This window comes from Podarcis tiliguerta (assembly GCF_965153285.1).
Source record: "Podarcis tiliguerta genome assembly, chromosome: 14".
NCBI lineage: Eukaryota > Metazoa > Chordata > Lepidosauria > Squamata > Lacertidae > Podarcis > Podarcis tiliguerta.
The window spans coordinates 44,893,521-44,918,338 of record NC_139547.1 but is presented as its reverse complement, the minus strand read 5'-3'; the positions used below and the strand labels follow the sequence as shown (position 1 = coordinate 44,918,338).

Sequence of the window (24,818 nt, the reverse complement as noted above, 5' to 3'; positions counted from 1 at the left end):
CCCCCTGCCCCGTTTCCCAAAGTTGCTGACCTTTTTATGGCACTGCCGGCAGCTTTGTGGGGCTGGAGGAGGCGGGCAGCGGCTGGAGGGTGGCTCCTCCAGTGTATAAGAAGCGGAGGCTCTGGGCGCGGTGCTGCTTCAGCGAGGTGGGCAAGGGCGGTGAGCTGATGCTGGGAGGTGCTGCGTCCAGTGTCTGCCTCTTCCCTGGCGCCTGTGCCATGATGGCCACGGCAGGCAGAGGCCCCAGGCGCGGCACTGCTTCGGCACAGCATGGCAGAGGTGGGCGAGGGCGGTGAGTTGATGCCAGGAGGTGCCGCGCCCACCCTCCGCCTCTTCCCTGTTGCCCTCCAGAACTTGGCACCCTGGCACCCCACGCCACTTGCCTCTATGGGCAAGATGCCCCTGCATTTTGGCAACTGCAACCCTGGTTTAAGAAACCATTTGGTTCCTGGCCTACACAGTGGTACCACGATTTACAAAAGTAATCTGCTCTGGAAGACCGTTCAACTTCCGAAACATTCGAAAACCAGAGCATTTACTTCCGGAAAACTCAATACGGAAGCCGCATGGTATGTTCAACTTCCAAAAAGAGTTCAGAAATGGAAGTGAAGGGAGTGAGATAAGTATCTAAGCTAGTCAAACTAGTTTGGCTGGAGAGCTCTAGCGATGCTATTATCTTCTGATAGTATCTTAGGCAAGTCAAACTTGTTAGGTTAGAATGGCCCCTAGTAAGAATGGACACGTATATGGAGAGCGTATATGGAGAGAATAGGACACGTAGTAATTCACTAACTGAGCATGCGTAGCTCCCCCCATGCTCCAAGAAGGTGGATGCATATGATTGGTGTAAGGGGAGGAACAGTATAGGTGGATGCATATGATTGGGTGTAAAGGGGAGGCAGGAGGAGAACTGAGGGGGATAAAAGCTGAATGCTCCTTTGTTTCAATGCGCCAGTCTTGGGAAGCAATTCCACTGGCGCCATTCATATATGAAAATAAAAACCTTTCTCTCTGAAGAAGCTGGTCCCTGGTGCCTTTGTCTCCTCCGAGGTAGGGAGTGCGTGCTAAATGGGCTCAGGCCCTGGATCCCCGTGGTAAATAAGGCTTCAGATCTGGGGGCTCTTTTCCGGGATTCAGCCCCTCCCCAATACCTGGAGGCCAGGCTTGACCGCGGTGAACAGCTTCAGGGCCGCTGGCAAACTCCAAGCATGTACCCCGCCAGCTTCGTGGGGGGAGTCCGCCAGGCCGCTTTGGAGTGGAGACATTCGGTCGAGAGAGAGAAAGCACCGGCCGGAGAAGGAAAGGAGAAGGAGAAGGAAGGGGGTCTAGACGGAAAAAGGTAAGCCCAAGGGAAAGGGGCACGAGACCTGATCAGTCTCACCTGGCAGTGGCAATAAGGTGCCGCCGGGAAAAAGGAGGTAATGGCTGAACAGGGAAAAGGAGGTGGTTGGGGAACGGGGAAAGGGAGGTTTTTGGGGAAGAAAGTGTGTGAAGTGTGTCAAAGTAATCCAGTGAAAGGATGAATGTTTGAGTGACCAGGGCTTAGTGCCCCATGGTCAAGCGTGTGCAGGATTGTGCAATTAAGTCACAGTCTGTAGCGGAAGTTGTTTGCCTGGACAAAATTGTTTTTAGGAGCGGATTACTTTGTTGATATTCAAGTTAAAGAAAGAGAGACTCAGGACACTTTGTGAAGTGGACTGGCCGACACAAAGGACTGAGTGCCCTTTTTGAGGGAACTTTTGATTTGCAATTAATCAATCCCCTCTGGAGAAATATTATCAATGTCCACCCAGACCAAATCCCCTACATTTCTATCTGAAAAGCCAATGTGGATCAAAATCCCTCATGGCTTTGGAAAAAATAGAATTGTGACTGCCCAAGTCAAACTGTGTTCAGTACAATTACAAGTTTGAAAAAACAGCAGTCTTGCCAGTCCCAGAAGAACAGTCCCAGAGGAGGAAGGAATAATTAGCCCCCTCCACCCTATGCAGCAACTGCACCAGGGCTAAATGAGGTTTCCCCTACCCAACCCCCAAAAGCAAAGAGACTGAGGAAGAAGAGACAGGAGAAAAGACAAGAGGAAGTTGAGAAGGGTGAAATTCAGAAGGAATCAGGTGAAGTGGACAAGCAGTCCAAAAGAGTATTTCTGTATGTGAATTGGCAGAAAGAAAAGAGAAGATTTTAAAGAGCAGCGTGAGATAGAGCCAGTAGTGTGGTGGAGTCTCCTTCTTTGGAGGTCTTTAAGCAGAGGCTTGACAACCATATGTCAGGAGTGCTCTGATGGTGTTTCCTGCTTGGCAGGGGGTTGGACTCGATGGCCCTTGTGGTCTCTTCCAATTCTATGATTCTATGATTCTATGATTCAGTAAGCAATCCAAAAGAGTGAGCTGGATGTGGCTTCTTGCAAGGATGTGAAGTGACAAGAGAGAAACAGAAGGGTAGGCTTTGAGAGCCGCATAGGACAGAACTGTTAAAAAGAGAGACAATTAAAACACCAAGAGATTAAAAGCCCTAGGATTACAATACTGACCATTGAGGAAATCCACAAGATAAATGCCTTCATGGCAGCGGACAATACTGATGTTGCAATTGAGGCAGCTAAAACTCCACTTTGATGGCCCACCCACTGACTGTGCGACCCCCTGGAGTCATTTGATGTCCAGGACCACAGACCTCCAAGCACTTTAAATCAGAATCCTTCTTTCGAAGAGGACCCAGCCAAAATAATTAGGAGTTTGTCTTCAAGCAGCCAGAAAGCCAAAAATGCAATCCCGGAGGGTGTCCACGGGAGGGGTAGAAGACGCCTAGGGAAGAAACCAGTGCGCCATCTGCAGGCAAGAGGGTCACTGGGAAAATGGAATGCCCACAGGCCCCACGCGCGACACACCCCACCCCCACAGGCTGAGAAACCCAGCCATGAGCCTCAGCGTTACAGCCACACCACAAGCCCAGCCCTGAACTCCAGAAAGATGAAGGCAGAGGGCAAGAACAGGGATCTGTGCAGGGATACCCCATGGCCTGAACCCTGAACCCCACCTCAGCAGCCCCAAGAGAAGAAAAAAAAAACTTACTAGGATAAACCAGGCCCAACAAACGCAGGTTCCCAGAAGCTGCCTGGCCCTAGTCCAACAATGGTTGCTCGGCACACAGAATGAGGTTTCTGAAAATGATTTCCCTCCCCCTTTGTTCAAAGACTGTTGCATCAAAAGAATGCAGGTTTACTAACTGTTTCTCATTCATGCAAGTAACAGGACATCAGCTTTTTTCTCTTCTCCTTGTACCAGGCGCTTGGAGGTAGCTTCAGAGCGTTATCTCTTGGCTGCTATCCCAAGAGGAAAATGCTGCATTCTTACCAACCAGCTACCTTGAATCCCACACTGTCTGGATTTATGATTCAGCCACAAAAATTCCAGAAGGCCAAGGGTTACCCACCCCCTTGCCCCAAGCTCTAACCTGAAGAAATGACTTTCTTAAAAAAGCAAGTAAATGCTTTCTGTGAAAGAATTTTATTTTTAGGAGCTACTGAAGAAGTGCAGCATGCTCAGATTAAAACGCTTCTGCACCATAGGAATTGATACTTTGAGGAATTTGAAACTTTGCCAGAAGCAAGGAGTGCATTGTTTTTTTTTACAGAGACTGACAGTCTTTGGCAAATCAACTGGAATTTGCAACATGGCTTACAGGCCACGAGAGCTCTGAAACTTAGAGCACACGAATGAGACTTAAAAAAAAAAAAGAAAAAAAATCTCAGCTGGCAAAACTCAACCCAAGGAACAGAACTGTTAACCGCTTGTGAAGTTTCCTGCCAAGCATCTAGGCCTATACCTTAGGTGCAAATGCTATCTGTCAATGTGCAGTCGTTCTGCCGTGTGTTTTCTTTTTCTCTTTTCTAGACAGGTAAACCGGCCAGAGGCTGTCCTGTTTCTCTACAGCTGTTAAAGTCACCAGCATCTGTGACACCTGATCTGCACTGGCCTCTTCGACTCACCCCAGACATCGCTCCAGCATTGTTGGAAGAGACCCAAGATGTCCAACGCCCACCAGACTACAGCCCTGCTCGGCTCAAGAATCCAGCATGGATTGAAAGAGGACATTTTTACATTTTCTTTCCTTTCCTTTAGCATAACTGAACTTTATTGAAGGTACCTGCGCCTGGCTTTGCTTTACGCCACCCCTGCAGAGGAGAGTGTCTAGTGGGTCTTTTCTTTCAGCGTGATTACACCCCAGCCCATCTCTAGCACTTACCTAAGCCCTACCACGTGCATACAATGGCTCAAATACGACTGTGGGTCCCCGTGCTGGTATTTCTGCTGCCTTTGTCCTTTCAAATGCCAATGCCACTCACAGTGACCAGACAACTGCTGCAATCATGGGGGGGCCACCACACATATAATAAGTGGATTCAGGTTGCTGAGATGGTTGCGTTCTCTGCAAATCGGACCAATTGTGCCGTTTGCACTCTGGCCCCTGTAGCCCAGCCCCAACTAACATGCCTGAGTCCGAGACAGGAACTTTTTCTGGTTGCAAATTGACTGCATGCCTGGCCCGCTTGCTGACAAGCACCATATCTGCCCATGGTCAGGACGTTTACTGGGTGTGTGGAAGAAAGGCCTATCATGCCCTCCCAAGAGGATGGTATGGGGTCTGTTTTCCAGCCTACTTAATACCCCCCATGTGGATTCCTGACCAGATATTCTCTGCAACCCCTAGAAGGAGGCGTTCAGCTGACCTGGCTACACTTGCAGGTGGCAGCTCCCAGAATTGAGGCCAAAATCAGTGGCCTCTGGAGAGGATACTGGCCCATTATGCTCCAGCCTCCTGGAATCGGGGAGAGAGAAAATCTCTGAGGCAAAGGAGGCCGATCTATAACTTGAACTGCATAATCAGACTCCAGGCAGTGGTAGAGATTGTTGTTAACACGACAGCCACGGCCCTTAGGCTAATTGCCACGCAATTGGATGTGACACGCAATGCGTTTCTCTCAGTCCCATTAGAGTTGGACTTTTCATTTTGGCCAAACAAGGTGGTTTTTGTGCAGCCCTCAACCTAACTGGCGGAGCATGTTGTTTTAATATTTCAGATCATGGTGAAGCCATCCGTGATTTGGCTGCCAGCATAGAAAAGGTGGCACACGTTCCGGTACAAACTTGGGAAGGCTGAAATATGTCCTGGTTGGACAAATTCCTACCAAGTGGTTGGCTTCGAGGACTCTTTGCTGTGATGATGGGACCCCTGCTAATTTTGCTTCTTTTTTGCTTCTGTATCCCCTGCTTAATGCAATGCTTGCAAAATATGATGCACAGGATGGTCTCCCGTATGATGGGACCTCGTGTGCTTGCTTTAATGCAAGAATACCGTCCCCTCCCATTGGACGAACCTAGGAGTTAGGTTGTCCCAAAAGAAGAGGTGGGATTGAAGGGAGTGAGATAAGTATCTAAGCTAGTCAAACTAGTTTGGCTGGAGAGCTCTAGCGATGCTATTATCTTCTGATAGTATCTTAGGCAAGTCAAACTTGTTAGGTTAGAATGGCCCCTAGTAAGAATGGACACGTATATGGAGAGCGTATATGGAGAGAATAGGACACGTAGTAATTCACTAACTGAGCATGCGTAGCTCCCCCCATGCTCCAAGAAGGTGGATGCATATGATTGGTGTAAGGGGAGGAACAGTATAGGTGGATGCATATGATTGGGTGTAAAGGGGAGGCAGGAGGAGAACTGAGGGGGATAAAAGCTGAATGCTCCTTTGTTTCAATGCGCCAGTCTTGGGAAGCAATTCCACTGGCGCCATTCATATATGAAAATAAAAACCTTTCTCTCTGAAGAAGCTGGTCCCTGGTGCCTTTGTCTCCTCCGAGGTAGGGAGTGCGTGCTAAATGGGCTCAGGCCCTGGATCCCCGTGGTAAATAAGGCTTCAGAAGCAGTTACTTCTGGGTTTTCAGTGTTCGAAAACCAAAACGTTTGGCTTCCGAGATGTTCAAAAACTGAGGTACCACTGGATTAGAGTTTCTAGCACTGACCGGGAGCAGTGCAAATTACGTTTTTTGCCAGCCTCACTTGTCAGGGATTCTGTACCCAAAGCTCTAAAACGAGGCTGCAGAATTTCATAGAGCAGCCCTCAAATGCAACCACTGAATAGAGATGTTTTGCCAGGAGAGGCCAGATAAGCGATTAGCATCTAGCCAGCCGTGGCAGATGCGTATACAATGATTTACTTGCGGTTTTATTCTTAGAACTGATGGAAGCCAGAAAACTCTCCACTCTAATGACTCTGCCTGCATCAGATTTTACGGTTATCTACGCTGCTTCCTTCCCCCCCACTCTTTCTTTGTTTCCCAGAATTCCTGGAACTGTTACTGGAAATATTAACACAAACACACTTGGGATCTTTCTCAGTGTTTCTGGGACTTCATGTGCCAAAAATTAGGCAAGAGGAAACAAGGCCACAAACCAACACCCCCCCCCCCAGTGTTAAGCAGCTTGACATCCTCACATGCGATCTGACGCTCAATTATTTTTTAAGGATATGTTTACAGGTCTTTTTGAAAATGCAGGTGCAAAAAGTCAGTAAGATGTATAGCTCAATAAAAAGAAAAGTGTTAACTATAACTGTGACCAAGCAATATATTCAGTACAGTGGTACCTTGGAAGTCAAACGGAATCCGTTCCGGAAGTCCGTTCAACTTCCAAAACGTTCAGAAACCAAAGTGCGGCTTCTGATTGGCTGCCGGAAGCTCCTGCAGCCAATCAAAAGCCACTGAAGCCCCATTGGACGTTCGGCTTCCAAAAATAGTTCACAAACCGGAACATTCACTTCTGGGTTTGAAGCATTTGGGAGCCAAAATGTTTGAGAACTAAGCTGTTCGAAAACCAAGGTACGACTCTATTAGGAAATAATTATTGGTGGTATTTTGTGGTATCTGAAGAAGTGTGCATGCACACGAAAGCTCATACCAATAACAAACTTAGATGGTCTCTAAGGTGCTACTGGAAGGAATTTTTTAAAATTTTGTTTCCAAAGTCTATATAAGGGCTTGCGCACCATTGTTCTGGGTTCCTCCTCTTTCCTGCTTGTGATGAGTGAGGACCCTGTTGCAACAGTTTAATAAAGATCAGGCTTACTAGCTGCTTTGCTTCTCAATATTCTCTGGTTGGCCTCTGTTATTTTCTCCTACCAATAGGGAACCCACTTAAGAAGAGAAGAAGAAGAGTTTGGATTTGCTATCCCGCCTTTCACTCCCCTTCAGGAGTCTCAAAGCGGCTAACATTCTCCTTTCCCTTCCTCCCCCACAACAAACACTCTGTGAGTTGAGTGGGGCTGAGAGACTTCAGAGAAGTGTGACTAGCCCAAGGTCACCCAGCAGCTGCATGTGGAGGAGCGGGGAATCGAACCCGGTTCACCAGATTACGAGTCCACCGCTCTGAACCACTACACCACACTGGCTCTAGAAGGACTCTATAAGGGCTCTTAGATACCCCATAAGGGAAAGGGGGCAGTTTTTTCTTATAGCACAAGGAAGGTGCAAGAGAGGAACTGAAAAGAGTTCCTTCCACTTTGACAATGTCATCGGACTAGAACGTGAACATGGGAAGGAGGAGACAGCTGAAGCATCAAGTTTTCAAGTTCCCCTCCATCCGTTTCTGGCTAGCGGTTCCTCTTTGGGGACAGGCAGCCATTCACAATCCTGCTGAGTCCACGGCCGATCACAGAAATATAGACACAACACGTAGGCTAATAACTGTTATCATATGTAACAGAATAATGTCATCATTCAAAAGGTAGAAATAAATCTGTTGGAGTTCATATCTACAATGTAACAGACTAGTGACGCAGAACGTCAAGCCATGAGCTGAAGATAGGCGTCAAAGGTCAGTCTCACAATGGTTATTCAAAGGTTTCAACAAGAGACGTCTCAAAAGTAAGGTTTTCACAAATGTTTTTCAAACGTTCCAACAGAAGACGTCCCAAAAGTCTCAAGGATGGTGTTTCTGAAATGATACTACTGTTTCATGATAGTCTTCATCAGCTGAAAATGCAATACAATAACGCCCTTGTTATATTTGAACACATTTTCTATAATAGGGTTGACAGATGTCCTCGGATTTGCAAATCTGTCCCCGGGAAACACGGCAGCGGCAGCCTCAGCAACCCCGGAGCCAGCCTGGTAGAGCAGTTGGCTCTGGCTGGCTTCAGGAGCTGCTCGCTGCTGCCACCACTGCCAAAGGTGAACTGGGGATGTCCAGCGGGACAGATCTCCTTCTCCCTTCCCGCTTTGTTTTGACAGATCGGGGGAGGCTCAGGAGTCACGGGCAGCCGTTGCCCAGGAGGGGTGCAAGGTATGCGGTTTCTCTGCCAGGCAAGGTGCAAAGCCCTTCTTTCGCACCCTGCGAAACATAAATGCACAGGTTTTTTTTAAAAAAAACTGGGCAACGGCCACCTGTCCGCGACTCCCAAGCCTCCCCCGATCTGTAAAAACAAAGGGGGAAGGAGATCAGGGAAGGCTCAGGAGTCATGGGCAGGCAGAACACTATTGCCCAGTTTTTATAAAACTGCGCATTTATGTTTCACAGGGTGCGAAAGAAGGGCTTTGCACCTTTATACAATATGCATGTGTGCTTGGGCCCAGGGTCTTTTGCCTCACCATCCCCACTACTGACTCCCTGTTGCTACTCAGCTTCAAAAAAATAAAAATAAGGTGTCTCCGGATTGATTGAAAAAAATCTGGTAACCATATTCTATAAACACCAACTTTGTTTGGATACTTATTTGGATGGCACAGATTAATCTGCATGTGTAAATTAAGATGGATGCAGATTTATTGTACTCTGATGTTTTGTTTGTTTTTCTCTTTCTTTCTTTCTTTCTTTCTTTCCTCAATAAATTTGCAAAAGAAGAAGAAGAAAGAAGTAAATGAAAAGCTAGCTTAGCCCAGGGCAGTTTTGTACAACTTGACCTACCTTTACAGCTTTCTGGTGATGTCACATTCTGCAACTAAAAGTCAAGTCGGTCATACCTACACCAACCAGACCTCATGGAACATTTGAGAAGGCACGTTTCGTACAGTCATGTTTCTGAGGCTTTTATTAGCATGAAACCAGCCTCCACCTAGGAAACTGTCCTTTCAAGGAAATAAGTGCAGAACTCTTAGACAAGGTTGGTAGTGTATGATGCAATGATGGAGCACCCAGCTTCCTGAAAACCTCACCTTTCATTAAGTTGCTAGCTGTCACGGAAGTGTCAGAAGCCCAGCGCAGTGGCTGGACGACATTTCTGGCAGTCGAGAGGAGAGGGAATTCCATGTTCCAGCTGAACTGGAATGAAACACATCTTTGCTCAACTTGCAACGGACGAGCAAAGGCGGTAGAATAGCCTATGCCAACGTGGTGCACACCAGACATTTCGGACGACAAATCCCACCAGCCTGATGGGAGTTGTAGTCTAAAACATCAGGAAAGGCTGCTGCAGGATTCCCAAGTGTGCACAGGCCAAATAACACCCAGGAGCAATTGCAAGCAACACAAGAAAATCTTTAATAAAAACTAGGTGTTATTGCATGGGACGCGGGTGGTGCTGTGGGTTAAACCACAGAGCCTAGGACTTGCCGATCAGAAGGTTGGCGGTTCAAATCCCCACGACGGGGTGAGCTCCCGTTGCACGGTCCCTGCTCCTGTCAACCTAGCAGTTCGAAAGCACGTCAAAGTGCAAGTAGATAAATAGGTAGCACTCCAGCGGGCAGGTAAACGGCATTTCTGTGCGCTGCTCTGGTTCACCAAAAGCGGCTTAGTCAAGCTGGCCACATGACCCGGAAGCTGGACGCCGGCTCCCTCGGCCAATAAAGCGAGATGAGCGCCACAACCCCAGAGTCGGCCACAACTGGACCTAATGGTCAGGGGTCCCTTTACCTTTACCTAGGTGTTATGTATTCAGTGTATCTGCCTGAGCTTGAGTCTGGACTAAGAATTCTGAGCTCATGTGTTCTGATTCGATACGTGGTGTCCAGTCACAGAACATTTCAGATTTGGGCCTCTGCCATTGGCCCTTGAACTCGGAGTCGTGATTTGCAGCTTGGAAGTTTAGACAGCCAATCACGGGGGGAGTGGGAGTGGCCCAGGCTTTCAGGAATGTATATAAGCAGTTGCTTTGCCCCTGTTTCCCAGTTTCGTAGTACAATAAAGGTTCTTGCTGTTATCGCTGTGTCTTGCCTAGTAGGAACCCACCTACACTTCAATTAGTTCCTGGTTTTTTTGTAATGTCAAAAGCATCTGTGTTTGACTCTCTCCTTCTCTCCCTCCCACGGTCCCCAACAAAAAGCAGTCCTATCTCATCATAAGTCCCTGAAACAGGAAGTGCTAACTACAGGTATCAGCAACAGCCACCATGACTCAGACCTAAAGAGGAAGTGGCAGAAATGCATGGTTCATTGCACCTTCGCCAAACTTTGCAAAGCATGAGAACAGAGCTCACACCAGGACAGCCTTGTGAAAATTCTCATGCATAGAATCATAGAGTTGGAAGAGACCACAAGGGCCATCGAGTCCAACCCCCTGCCAAGCAGGAAACACCATCAGAGCACTCCTGACATATGGTTGTCAAGCCTCTGCTTAAAGACCTCCAAAGAAGGAGACTGCACCACACTCCTTGGCAGCAAATTCCACTGTCGAACAGCTCTTACTGTCAGGAAGTTCTTCCTAATGTTTAGGTGGAATCTTCTTTCTTGTAGTTTGGATCCACTGCTCCATGTCCGCTTCTCTGGAGCAGCAGAAAACAACCTTTCTCCCTCCTCTATGTGACATCCTTTTATATATTTGAACATGGCTATCATATCACCCCTTAACCTCCTCTTCTCCAGGCTAAACATGCCCAGCTCCCTTAGCCGTTCCTCATAAGGCATCGTTTCCAGGCCTTTGACCATTTTGGTTGCCCTCCTCTGGACACGTTCCAGTTTGTCAGTGTCCTTCTTGAACTGTGGTGCCCAGAACTGGACACAGTACTCCAGGTGAGGTCTGACCAGAGCAGAATGCAGCGGCACTATTACTTCCCTTGATCTAGATGCTATACTCCTATTCATGCAGGTGTGGGGAACAGAATCGAGCCACATTGGTTACTGCCCTCCCCTCAGCTTGTGGATCAAATCTGACAGGCAAACAGAGCTGTCAGTCCCCTGACATCACGACGACATCAGGCGATGTTTCTTTGCAAGACATTTGTGGTTAAAGTGCCGTGTTAAGTGCTCAAAAAAGCACTTGGCATAGGATTTTGCTGTCTTGGCCAATCCAAAATGCCTACACACCTTTCTTTGTCCGAGCCAGGTTTTCAGACTGGCATCGACTGTGACATCAGCTGTTTGGCAAGCAGGTGTGGCTCAGGTGAAAAGGTATCACAGGCCACACCTGGATGCATGGAATGCAGTTTGGTTATCAATTGTTACAGAACAAGGAGGAAGCCGGAGAGAAAAGGGTCATTCATAAAGTGGTGGGCATTTGCATGGTTATCTTAAAAGGAGAAACATTTCTGCTGGAGATCAATCCAGAGTCAGGCACAATTGTTTCCAGGTTCCCAGGTAGCTAAAGGAGCCTCCCAGAGGCAGCGTGTCCCAACAAGGAAAACAGAGAGGGAATTGGCAACTCGATATTGGCGGATGCTCAACGATGCCATCCATTTGGCATGCAAATCCAGCCATGATTGACAGGAACCCAAATGCTCAGACATCACACGCTCTTGCCTCTCTGAAGCAATTTATCGAGCAGCTCTAAAAGAATCACTTCTCCCTGTAAGTTACAAGGCAGAAGATTCGAGAAGGAAGCTGGAATCCCCCAAAGCGAAGGTTTAAAGAATGGGCCAAAGAAACAGGCCACAAACCAATGTCCAAATGAGCAACCCACCCCAGAAATAAAAAAACTGCCCCAGCCTCTCCTCGCCACCTGTTCCTCAAAGTGAAAATCGTGGGTTTCGTTTTTGCTGTTGGACATATGATTCCTCCAAATCAGGCTCTCATCAAGACAATCATTTCATTCAGGCAGGGGCCGGTCACCCCCCACAGTAACTGCAAGGGCGAAAACTATTTTCAGAGATGAGTTGCGTCTTGAGCACAGGGGGTTTTTAGTGGTGGCTCCTCAATTCTCGCTCGGTGTCGAATTCTTTCAATGCCGTACAAAGTCCCTCTCCCCATAACCTCCGATACTTAAGGCGTTTATATACTCAGTGTTTCTAAGTGGCCTACATGACAATAAGCCATGCTGGGAACAAAGCAATTAAAAAATCACCATAAAACCCAACGGAAGCCTGAACGCTTCAAAAAAATAGCACAAAAAACTATTTGTATAGTTCACACATTGCTACTTGCAGTTTCTGTTGCTCCATCTGCCTGCTTACGGCGGAAAGCCCCTACACCTGTCCTCACTAACTTAAGGACATAAGAAGGGCCTGTTGGATCTGCCCAATGGCTAATTTAGTTCAGCATCTTCTTCTTGATGCGGCCAATCAGATGCCTCAATGGGAAGCCCAGAATCAGAACCCAAAGCACAAGAGTTCTCTCGCCTCCTGCAATTGCTATTCAGAAGTATTGCTTCCTCCAGCTGTGGAGGCAGAGCTTAGACATCCTGGGTAGTAGCCATTGATAGTTTTCTTCTCCATGAAGAAGAAGAAGAGGAGTTTGGACTTGATATCCCGCCTTTCACTCCCCTTCAGGAGTCTCAAAGCGGCTAACATTCTCCTTTCCCTTCCTCCCCCACAACAAACACTCTGTGAGGTGAGTGGGGCTGAGAGACTTCACAGAAGTGTGACTGGCCCAAGGTCACCCAGCAGCTGCATGTGGAGGAGCGGAGACGCGAACCCAGTTCCCTAGATTACAAGACTACCGCTCTTAACCACTACACCACAGTGCCCAATCCTCTTTTGAAGCCACCCAAGTTGGTGACCATCACCATTTCTTACTGGAGCAAGGAGGAAAGGTGGAATATAAAGGAGAAACAGCTAGAATAGCTCAGCAGAGAGAGAGAGAGAGAGAGAGAGAGAGAGAGAGAGAGAGAGAGAGAGAGACTCTAAATCGCAGAGTCCTGGGTTTGAGCCACTCATTGGGCCAAAATATTCCTGCGTTGCAGGGGGTTGGGCTAGATGACCCTAGGGGTCCCTTCCAACTGGATGATTCTGTGGTTCATAAGCAAACAATAACATAGGCAAATGGTACTCTGGGTGCTAGACGGGTATGCAAAGCAGACGTGCCTCTTCTCCATCCTGACGAACAGCCTTCACCAAGGACCTCAACAGGAAAGCAGCTCACATGGAAGAGACAAGCACCCTTTTTAAAAAACCATGGTTCCAAACCAAGTTACTTATCATTTATTTGCTGTGTCAATTAAGTACCTCTTAATTAAGCAAGTCCTCTCTGGGATCTCACAAATCTGTTAAAATGTAATAGATTTTATTATTGGTAAATCAGATTCCTTATATTTACATTACAAAACATTTCATTTCAAACCTACAAATGTTTTCAGATGTTTGCAGTTTTCTTTCATATAAAATATAAATCTGTTCCAGTCCTTTTGAAACAGTTTGTCGCGCTGATGGTAAAAAAGTATTTCTAGAAATACTAAGAACTCAGAATGAAGTTTGGAAGCCAGAAAGAGGGAGGGAGGGAAGGAGGTCGGTGCTCTGTTAGAGCGATGTATTAAGTTATAGATTTATGTACAAAATGTGAATATGACGAAGATGGAAAACTTAATAAAAAATATTTTTTGGCGGAAAATGTAATAGATTTTAAAAACCAATCCTTCAAACCCTAGCAAACGCAGGAGTGAAAACACAAGGGAATAGCCTGTAGCTCACGGGCAGAGCAACCGCCCTGTGCCCAGAAGGTCCCAGGTTCAAGCCCCACAGCAATCACGAGGTGGGGCCCAGAGATGCCCTTATCTAAACCCCTGGAAAGCCGCCAGCAAGTCAGCATAGAAAGAGCTGAGATAAATGGATAAAGAGCTTGACGTAGCGAAGGCAGCTTCCTGAATAATCATATTAAGATATCCTGCCCTTCCGTTTAACTGGAAATGTTACAATGTCTAGTTTATTGTACAGTTATATGGGGGGGGGGTTAAAATAAAATTACAGAACCAGACTGAAGCAGCCCAAGTGTCAACAGGCCTAGAAGAATAAAGCAAAAGTTGCAGTTTGTAAATAAAATAATTTCTTCCCAACTGAGATTAAACAAGCCTCCTCCCTGATGGACTTTCCTCCAGGTGTTTTAAAGGCAGCATTCAGGCTTCCGCTGGGTTTTATGGAGATTTTTTTTAATTGTTTTGTTCCCAGCACGGTTTATTGGCATGTAGGCAACTTAGAAACACTGAGTATATAAACACCTTAAGTATCAGAGGATATGGGGAGAGGGACTTTGTATGGCATTGAAAGAGAATTCGACACCAAGTGAGAATTGAGGGGCCACCACTAAAAAGCCCCTGTGCTCAAGACGCAACTCATCTCTGAAAGACTCGCTCAGAGGAAGACTTGGAAAGAAGCAGCTGAACGTTTGGGGGAAGTGATAACACAGCCACCAGCCCATCAGCCAATGTCAGCCAATGGAGAAGGTTTAATCCTGCTGGGTGCTTATGTATGCCACTACAGCAGCAAGAATGTTGATTACGCAAAATTGGGAGACTGGAGAAATACCAACTAAAGAAAAATGGCAAGAGAAGTTGATGAACTATGTAGAAGTGGCAAAAACGACAGACTAAGAGAAAAAGACAACAGAGGCTTTGAAAAAGATTGGGAACCATTCATATTATATTTGCAGAAACAAAGAAAGTCAGTAGACTCGATGGCAGGATTTAAATAAACATTCACATTATTAGCCTTAGAAAATGTTTAGAAGATAGTGAAATGCGATGGTGTATTTACTGTTGGGAAGTTGGGGGAAGCCTTGGAGGGGAGGAATATATAGTAAATGTTAAGAATCCGAGATGTATGTAATGAATGAAAAAGAAAAATTAATACATTTTTTAAAAAATAAATCCTGCTGCGTGCTGTTCTACCAGCATGTTCTGTGTGTGGAATCTGCTAGCAACGCAAATCACTTCAGGGATCAGGGCTGATCCATCTACCCCATGGATCAACTTCTAACAGGTGGGCGGGATCGCTCACCTATCAGTCACCTGACATCGTCATGACAACCAGTGACTGGCCGGTAGGTGACTCATCCCACCTGTCAAAGTTGCCCTGTGGGTGGGGGAAAGCTAAAGATCTGCCCGGGTGGGCCAAAAATATTCCCCACCCCTGAGATACTGGGAAACTCTTTTGACGCAGAGCTGCTCCTTCGCCCTCATCATGAGCAAAAGTCATGAGGACGTCATATGATAACTTTGGCCAAGGTGAGCCACACCCAGGCCAGTAGCAAAATGCAGGATCTACCCCACTGATAAGGCGATTGATCATTAACCCGTGCAGCTTTGCCCCAGCCTTGACAGCTGTGGAAGAGGCAGTTAAAGGAGAGCAAAGGTTCATCTCCCAGAGCTGCTCAGATACCTTTATCTTTAAGGGCAAGGCGAAAATATATCTCTATAACTCGATCTTGAGATGACTAACATCCTCTGCCCTTTTAAGTGTGTTTGTGGGAATGGGGGTTATTGGTTTGCTTGTATTTTATCATGTATTTCGTGTTCTCATTTTGTATTTTTATGTTGTGAACCGCCCTGTGATCTTTAGATGAAGGGCGGTATACAAATTTAACAATAATAGCTATTTTTCTAGAAAAAGAGGTGCCAGAACTCACCATGGACACTTCCCTTGTTCTCTTATAATGGCAGTGGTACCCACCTGAGAGGTGCCAGAAATGAGTTCCTGTGAGTTCCAGCTTTCGAAAAGCCCTAATAATAATACTAAAGTTCTCATCAGCCCCAGCCAGCACATTGGCAAAGGCTGCTTTTTTGACATTTAAATCAGTGGGGATGCGGGTGGCGCTGTGGGTTAAACCACAGAGCCTAGGACTTGCCGATCAGAAGGTCGGCGGTTCGAATCCCGCTGACAGGGTGAGCTCCCGTTGCTCAGTCCCAGCTCCTGCCAACCTAGAGTTCGAAAGCACGTCAAAGTGCAAGTAGATAAATAGATACCACTCCGGCGGGAAGGTAAACGGCGTTTCCATGCGCTGCTCTGGTTCGCCAGAAGAGGCTTAGTCATGCTGGCCACATGAACCAGAAGCTGTATGCCGGCTCCCTCGGCCAGTAAAGTGAGATGAGCGCTGCAAGTCGGCCACAACTGGACCTAATGGTCAGGGGTCCTTTTACCTTTACTAAAGCTCTTATGGGGTGTTAGGGGAGAGGTAGTACCTCAGGCAGGGGACACATTGTGCTCCTTCTAGGGTAGTTTGTCTACCTTTGCCCCTCCCCCCCACTGCACATTGCTTCAACTAGCTGGCTAAACCAGGTGAGGGGAGCTGATGGGTCTCAAATCCTAACTGAGTTATTGACTCCTCTGTATGTGAAGACAGGCTCCAGCAGATTGAGCGGACAAGACCCATAGTGGGTCCGACGGTCAAGGAAGCTGTAAGCTCTTCTGGTGACCTAGAATCATAGAATCATACAGTTGGAAGAGACCACAAGGGCCATCGAGTCGAACCCCCTGCCAAGCAGGAAACACCATCAGAGCACTCCTGACATATGGTTGTCAAGCCTCTGCTTAAAGACCTCCAAAGAAGGAGACTCCACCACACTCCTTGGCAGCAAATTCCACTGTCAAAGAGCTCTTACTGTCAGGAAGTTCTTCCTAATGTTTAGGTGGAATCTTCTTTCTTGTAGTTTGGATCCATTGCTCCGTGTCTGCTTCTCTGGAGCAGCAGAAAACAACCTTTCTCCCTCCTCTATGTGACATCCTTTTTTATATTTGAACATGGCTATCATATCACCCCTTAACCTCCTCTTCTCCAGGCTAAACATGCCCAGCTCCCTTAGCCGTTCCTCATAAGGCGTCGTTTCCAGGCCTTTGACCATTTTGGTTGCCCTCCTCTGGACACGTTCCAGTTTGTCAGTGTCCTTCTTGAACTGTGGTGCTTAAGAAAGCTGGAGGACTTCTTTAAATCCTTTAAACATACAAAGAATTTACCGTGTTTATGTATGCTACAACAGCGGCAAGACTCTTAATAGCACAAGGATGGAAGAATGAGGAAACCCCGACGAGAGAATAGTGTCAAGAGAAATTGATGAATTATGCAGAACTGGTCAAACCGACTTACAAGTTGCGAGACAAGGACAACTGTGACTTTAAGGAGGAATGGGAACTTTTTACAAACGATCTAAAAAGACAACAAAATGAATTGGACTCCTTGGCAGGTTTTGAATAAACATCCAGAGTTTTGGATTTGGATTTGATATCCCGCTTTATCACTCCCCTTTAGGAGTCTCAAAGCGGCTAACATTCTCCTTTCCCTTCCTCCCCCACAACAAACCCTCTGTGAGGTGAGTGGGGCGGAGAGACTTCAGAGAAGTGTGACTGACCCAAGGTCACCCAGCAGCTGCATGTGGAGGAGCGGGGACGTGAACCCGGTTCACCAGATTATGAGTCCACCGCTCTTAACCACTACACCACACTGGTTAAATAAATCCACAATTTTATTGGTTGATAACATGATGAATAGATAAGAAAGGATATGTACAATTTTATAATATGCAGAGAAAATATGTGAAGGGAAACCAGGGAGAGGAGCTGAGGGGTGGAGAGGGGGGAAACAATGTATGGTTTGATAATTTGTTATGTGGAAATTGATCAATAAAAAATATTTTATAAAAAAAGAAAGAAAGCTGGAGGAGCCAGGCAAATGGAGATGTCCACTGCCAACTTGGCATTCAGAGATCTCCGCATGGTCGCAATTGGACCCCTGCCAGTCTCAAAATGCACCTGGCGCCTGGCTAGTTTCTAACACTGCCTGAGATGCCCCAAAAGGAATCACAGCTGTGGATGTGGACCGCAGCCCCTACTGATTAGTGGCAATGCCCTCCTAACTGCGTCCCTCACAAACATGCTCCCCATTACTTGCATTTCCCCATTACTTGCATTTCCAGGAAAGCTCATTTTCGGGAAGTGGATGAGCGGCGCCAGCGGGGGTGGGAATCATTCTTGTTTTTAAAACACAGCATTAATATCCCAGGCACCCAAGACACAAAAGGAGCTTTCAGAGCAGCATGAATGCAGGCCTATCAGCAAAAGCAGAACTGGCACAAGTGCCAAGATAGCCTCCGGGTCTCAGATGACAGCAGATCCACTCGGGGCCAAGCAGGGCACAGACAGAGCTTGCCTTCAACTAGCTATGCCAATCTCAGCTCAGCAGCAAAAAGACAAGACCAAGGAGGAAAAGGAACAGGACTCCAGTGCTGGTTGTGTCCAGCTGTGGGTCTGCAGAGCATCTGTTTCCGATGAAGAAGCATAGAACTGTAGAGTTGGTAGGGGTACCCAAGGGTCATCTAGTCCAACCCCCTGAAATGCAAGAATCTCAACTCAAGCATTCATGGCAGAAAGTCCTGGGTTTAATCCCCGACATCTCCGGGAAGGGCTTGGAAGAGGCCCCGGCCAAAATCTCTGCACAGCTGCTGCCAGTCAGTGCGGGTAATACTAAGATAGATGGGCCAACGGCATGACTCAGTTTCAAGCAGCACCTTCTGTGTTCCCGCCCACAGATGAGACATGCCAACCTTACATCTCAGTCCCAACCCCATATCTGCACAAACGTATTATCCCAAAATGCAGACGTGCTTTTACACTTGCAAGACGGGATGTTTTGCCATCTGCGGTACTTGAGGGTCGGTTCCAAAAGATCCCGCCTGAGAAACGTCTTTGCCCCTGTGGAGACGGTAGCACCGAAACAGCGGCACACGTCCTCCTGTCTTGCACTCTCTACAAAGATCTGATCATCACCCCACTTGTACTAACCATCCCAGGGCGCTCAACCACTGGCACAATGTCCTTTCTTCTATCAGATCAGAATGAGCAGATAACAGCAAAGGTTGCTAGGTGCATAGCAGGGGCAATCAGAATAAGGGCCACTAACTGACTGCTGATTCAGGACTTTAATTTGTGCTCTTGTATCAAATTTCCGTTTCCGCATATACTGTAATGTTTTACTGTTGCTGTGGCCATTGGCTAATGCAAATAAAGTTTTTTATATCTCTCTCTCTCTCAGTCCCAAGCTCCTACCCCCCCCCCCCTTTCACCAAGAGCATTACAGAATCTGGATAACCGGCTAACGAAAATAATTACAGCTTGAAGGTTTCGCAGTTCAGTGCTCTACCGTATCCAAGCTAAATTGGCTGCATTTTTAATTGTTGTAGCTTTTCATAGGCTGTGTTCCGTCCACACTCACTGTACAGTGGTACCTCTGGTTACGTACTTAATTCGTTCCAGAGGTCTGTTCTTAACCTGAAACTGTTCTTAACCCGAAGCACCACTTTAGCTAATGGGGCCTCCTGCTGCTGCCGCGCCGGCAGAGCACGATTTCTGTTTTCATCCTGAAGCAAAGTTCTTAACCCGAGGTACTATTTCTGGGTTAGCAGAGTCTGTAACCTGAAGCGTATGTAACCCAAGGTACCACTGTACTGGAAAAGTTCCACCCAAAAATAAAGTTCAGAGAAGCAATCCTTTGCTAAGAAATGCAATCTGGGAACTACCGTCTCAACTTTCTCAAACTGTTCTGTGATTTGCGACACAGAAAATTGCCACATCCTTGAATATGCAACAGGAAGATTTGAATGTCCTTTAAAAATAAAAAAAGCTATTGAGAACAAACAACTTTCATGACTGCTACTCACTAGCAACCAATTCATTTTTCAAAAACCCTCCATGGAACAATTTCCAAACTGCTAATTTTGGTGGAGGCATCCCAATTTTGCATGGAGCCCCCATCAAGACTTTCCTTCCTTCTTCTAAGCCAGTGGTTTCCAAACTGGGTAGTACCACCCCTTGGGGGGGGCAGCGGGAATACTTGTGGGGGGGCAGACTAAGAGGCAAGTGGGGGGAGGCACTGGATGTGCAAATGACTACCAGAGTCTGAAAAGCTGGTGTCACTGGATCAAGTTCATTAATTTCTTTGAATTAATTACAATAAATTGTTCGGATTTTGAATAAACATGCAATTTATTTTTACTTCTTTAAATTTTATCGTGTTGTTATCTGTCAGGGTGGGTGTCGGAAGCAGGTGAACGGTAACTCACAAAGCGTCAGTGAACTTCGTTCTTCATTCAAGGAAATAAAAGGGCTCAGGCCTAGGAAGCACAGCAATTCTTCCCAAGAAATCTCAGCCTAATGAAACAGTTGTGAGGACTGAAGGTCTCTGCCTTTCCATTGCTCCCTAAAGCTCCTCCTTCTCCAGGGTTTCCCCCAAGCAATCTGAGACTATGCTAGCATGTCTGTCTTTGCTTCTCCCTCTTCATACCTCTGATGGTACTGGGAGAGCTGGCCACAGCAGGGGCGGGGGACCCCATGGCATCTTCAGCAGCCTGCATCTTCTCAGCCTCCTCTCCAGCTTTAACTTCTGCCTCTGGTCCTTGACTGCTCTCTGTCACAGCCTCTTCCTGCTCACTAAGCCCTGTTACCCTTTCAGCTTCCAACACTCCCCCACCCCAGTCAGCTTCCTCTTCTTCCTCGTATGACATTGTTGTCCCACCAACACTCCCCGGGCTCTGAGCCTTCTTCCCTTGGGGGGGGGGGTTCCCCAGCTGGTGCCCCCCACCCTTCTCCTGCGTCCAACCACTCCATAACATCACCTTCCTTAATGGGTCGTGCAAACTGCTAATTTCAATACTGCTTTTTATAGGGTAAGGGGCACTGGGGGTGAGTTTACGGAACCAAGGGGGTGGCGGCATGAAAACATTTGGGAGCCACTGCCCTAAGCTGTTCAGCCTGTTTGGTAACCAGAGGCATTCAGATTTTGTTTCACCCTTGAACTGATGACCCGCGGAATTTGGACATTTCTGAAGTCAAGCCAGGGCAGGACAAAACTGTCTTTCAGAACACAAGGCACCTGCTGCCTACCTTGGATACGAGAACGGGGGGGGGGGGGGGAGGAACTGGAACGATTCACAGCAGCACAACCGCGAATGCTCAGAAGAGATTACCAGTGGCAGAGAAAAGGTTTCTGTTGCACAAGGCTCCTTCGGAAATTACATATGACTCAGCTTCCCTCTCTGCCCATACTTATTCGGGGGTTGGTTCTCCAAGGAGCAGGACCCTTCCTTCAGCCCACAAACGGGGGGGGGGGGGCGACAAGGAATTACAAACCAGAGGCCTTTCTCCTGGGCATGGTTGGCCAATTGGTGTTAAAGAAAGATAGAACTTTTTTAATGTATGCAACAACAGCAGCAAGAGTGCTCATCGCGAAGTATTGGAAGACACAAGAACTACCCACTCTGGAAGAATGGCAGATGAAGATGTTGGACTATATGGAATTAGCAGAAATGACTGGCAGAATCCGAGACCAGGGAGAAGAGTTGGTGGAAGAAGATTGGAAGAAATTTAAAGATTACCTACAGAAACACTGCAAAATTAATGAATGATAGAATGATGTTGGATTGAGGTTAAGGGTTTTTTTAGCAATAATGTGTGAAAGAATATGTAAAAATGGAATGTTAACAGATGGAAAGGTAAAGTTAAAATATATTAAGATTAAAAATTAAGGTAAAGGTAAAGAGGGAAAGGATTTGCTGAACAAACAATTGAATTGGAATACAAAGAGGGGAGGTGTGGGGAAGTCCGAGAAACAAGCAAGTGTAAGATATGTTCTGAAAGATGGAATTGTTTTTAATGGTTTCTTATTTTTTGTATTTTTTGTATTTTTTTCTGTTATCTTGTGAAAAATTTAATAAAATATTATATATATATAAAAAATGAAACCGACAAGAATTACAATGGGGAGGAGGCTGTGCTTAAAGAAAACGGGTTCCTTCGTTGCTCAGATTCTGCTCATCAATGTGAATTTCTAAGGCTCAACCTTGGGCTAAAGGCCAGAGCAGCAGTGTTCAAAATTTGCCAGGTGCTTTTTGCACCTGGCTATCAGATGCTTGCAACCAAGTGGGGATGCCCAAGTGCAAGGATGGTGCCTGACGGTCTCTCCACCGTCTGGAGATGGATGCCTGGGGATCCTTGGATCGGGACCATTTTCATACACCAATTCCTCATCCTGTAGAATCCCATCAGTTCTGTTTTATCTGCACAATCAGAACAAATTTCAGGAATGAAAAAGTCCCCTTGGCCCAAAATGGCATCTAGACATTCGGTTTCGCCAACTGTAACCCTGGTTTCAGGAGCCATTTGGCACCTAGCTTATATATCCGAGTTTCTAACACTGCGTAGCACATAGGTAGGTTTGCACACAGAAGTTCCCAGGTGTGGTCACTGGACACCTATGGAAGAAGAGTGTGCTGGATCAGGCCCATGGCCCATCTAGTTGAGCATCCTGTTCTCACAGTGGCCAACCAGATGCCTGTGGGAAACCCAAGGCAGGATCTGACCGCAAGAGCAACTCGCCCCCCCTCCTGTGGTTTCCAGCAGATAGGATTCAGAAACATTGCTGTCTCCAATGGGGGAGGTAGAGCACAGGCATCATCATCATCATCATTTTATTGGTATGCCGCCTTTCCACAGTTAAAGAATGCTCAAGGCGGCTTACAATACAAAAAGATTTTCATAGTTACATACACAGCAAAGGAGTCATAAAAATAAATAATAATAAATAATAATATTTTTTTATTTATACCCCGCCCTTTCCAGTTCAGAAAACCGGGCTCAGGGTGGCTAACAACAAATTTTAAACAATTGATGCAACAAAAACCCAGCATAAAAGACAGTATAAAACTTGAACAGCAATAAATTCAGAATTAAAAAATCAATTTAGGGGGGAAATCCATCTAGTAAACATTAGATGATCACCAGGGCTAGCTGGCTAAATTAGTCCTATTTGGGCCAGCGTGGAGACCAGGGGAGAATTAGCTGTGGGATCCCAGAGCGGGTAATCTTCATAAAAAGGGGAAGGGGAGGGAAGGAAGGGGAATAAAAGATCAGGCGAAGTTCAAGTTGAAAGCCAGGCGGAACACGTCAAAAAAACTACATAACCAAACTGAACAATTTCCACATAAAGATACAAAAAACTAATATCAATAACAGCAAAAACTCCTGATGAAACTTCCCCCCAAATACCCCAGTCCTTGCTGGGCAGCAGAGCAGCCCAGAGTATTTCAACCCAACAAGTAGTTCTTATGAAGCCTTCCAGGCCCCGCCCTGGGCCAGGTGGAGAGAGGTAGGATTGGGGCCCTCAGGCTCCCAGCGGGTCAGGCATCCTGGCTAGTAGCCACCAACAGCCCTCTCCTCCATGAATTCATCTCTTTTTAAAGCCATCAAGGTTGCTGGCCATGACTGCCTCCTGTGGCCGTGAGTTCCACAGGTTAACTCTGCCCATGAATTGCCTTGAAAACACTGTCAATTGACAGTATGGAGTCAGATGGATCACTGGTCCAATTAGATGTGTACATTTCATACATTTAAAGCAGCTCCCTCCCCCCAAATCCTGGGAACTGTAGCTTACCCCTCCTAGAACTACAACTCCCAGCACCCTGAACAAACTACAGTTCCCATGGTTCTTTTCTTGGGTGGGTGGGTGTGCTTTAAATACGTGGTGCGTGGGCAGCCTTGGTTTCTAAACAGGCAGCTTCCTTTGCTCGGAAACATGAAGAAGGTTAGCCAAGAGGAGAGTCACCCTTTGAGAAGAAGCCAAGTGCACTCTATGTACTGCATATTGCAACGCCACATGGGGCAAAGGCTGCCAAATCCAGCAGAGCCCCAGAGCTATTGCACATCGGAGCTTAGTTTCACAATCTCCCCCTTCCCCTTGTTGCTGGAGAGAAAGCAGAGCGTCTTCCAAGAGAGTGAGAGCAGTGGTGTAGCGTGGGTTGTCAGCACCCGGGGCAAGGCAAGTAATTTGCGCCCCCTAACCCGTGGATTTGCGCACCCTAACCCTACCCCCCAGATGTTGTGCCCGGTGCGGTTGGCCCCCCCTGCACCCCCCACGCTACACCAGAGAGAGGAGTTCACCTGCCAATCTTCGTTTCACCCCCCCTCCAACCCCTGCTGAGGATCCCAGAGCCAGTCCAAAGGACAGCCACTGAAAGGTTGAGGTCAGGCTCTCATTATTCCCCTTAATGAACTCCTCGCTGCCCCCAGAAGCTACTGGCAAACCGCCTGGCCATCTGGCATCCATGACCAGATGCAAAATTGGAGGAGAGGCTAGCAGCCTAGACACACACACACACACAGGACCCCATCTGCCACTGCTGGGCTTGGGAGGAGCCCCCAGTGGCGTAGCGTGGGTTGTCAGCACCCGGGGCAAGGCAAGTAATTTGCGCCCCCTAACCCGTGGATTTGCGCCCCGCTACGCCACTGGGAGCCCCCAAAGTCGCCCTCAACCGCCCTCCTAAGTTGGGAAACAAAACAAAAGAAAAAAGCCAATCACTTCGAGCTGCCAATTTGGGTCCCTGCATGTCTTTTGGGCTAAAACTCCCAGCGGACTCAGTTTGGCAAAGGGGGCCCTTAAACTCCCAGGTGGGTCCCACTCCTCAGAAAGCTAGGAAAGGATCGGGTTTCTCTGCCCCAGCTCTGAAAAACCCGACGGGGGATGCTGCCTCGAAGTACCCAAACGCGGAGTCCAGCCCCGCCCTGGTCAGGTGCGTGGACTTGTCTTGTGGTCCACATTTAGAGCCTTCCCCCCCCCCCCAACATCCACCTCCATCAATTTCATCTCCGCAAGCCTCTTCTCCTCCGCGTCCTCCTCACCCCCAAGCCTGGGACTCCTCGACGCGCCTTGA

The 24,818-nt window shown here is 47.2% G+C and overlaps 2 protein-coding genes across 3 annotated transcripts in view; one reads left to right on the top strand and one right to left on the bottom strand.

The window, feature by feature from the left end:
• CIITA (class II major histocompatibility complex transactivator) overlaps nucleotides 1-24,818 on the top strand; it is a 1,021,617-nt gene that overhangs the window by 531,347 nt on the left and 465,452 nt on the right. The window lies entirely within an intron of this gene.
• LITAF (lipopolysaccharide induced TNF factor) overlaps nucleotides 1-24,818 on the bottom strand; it is a 39,225-nt gene that overhangs the window by 13,564 nt on the left and 843 nt on the right. The window lies entirely within an intron of this gene.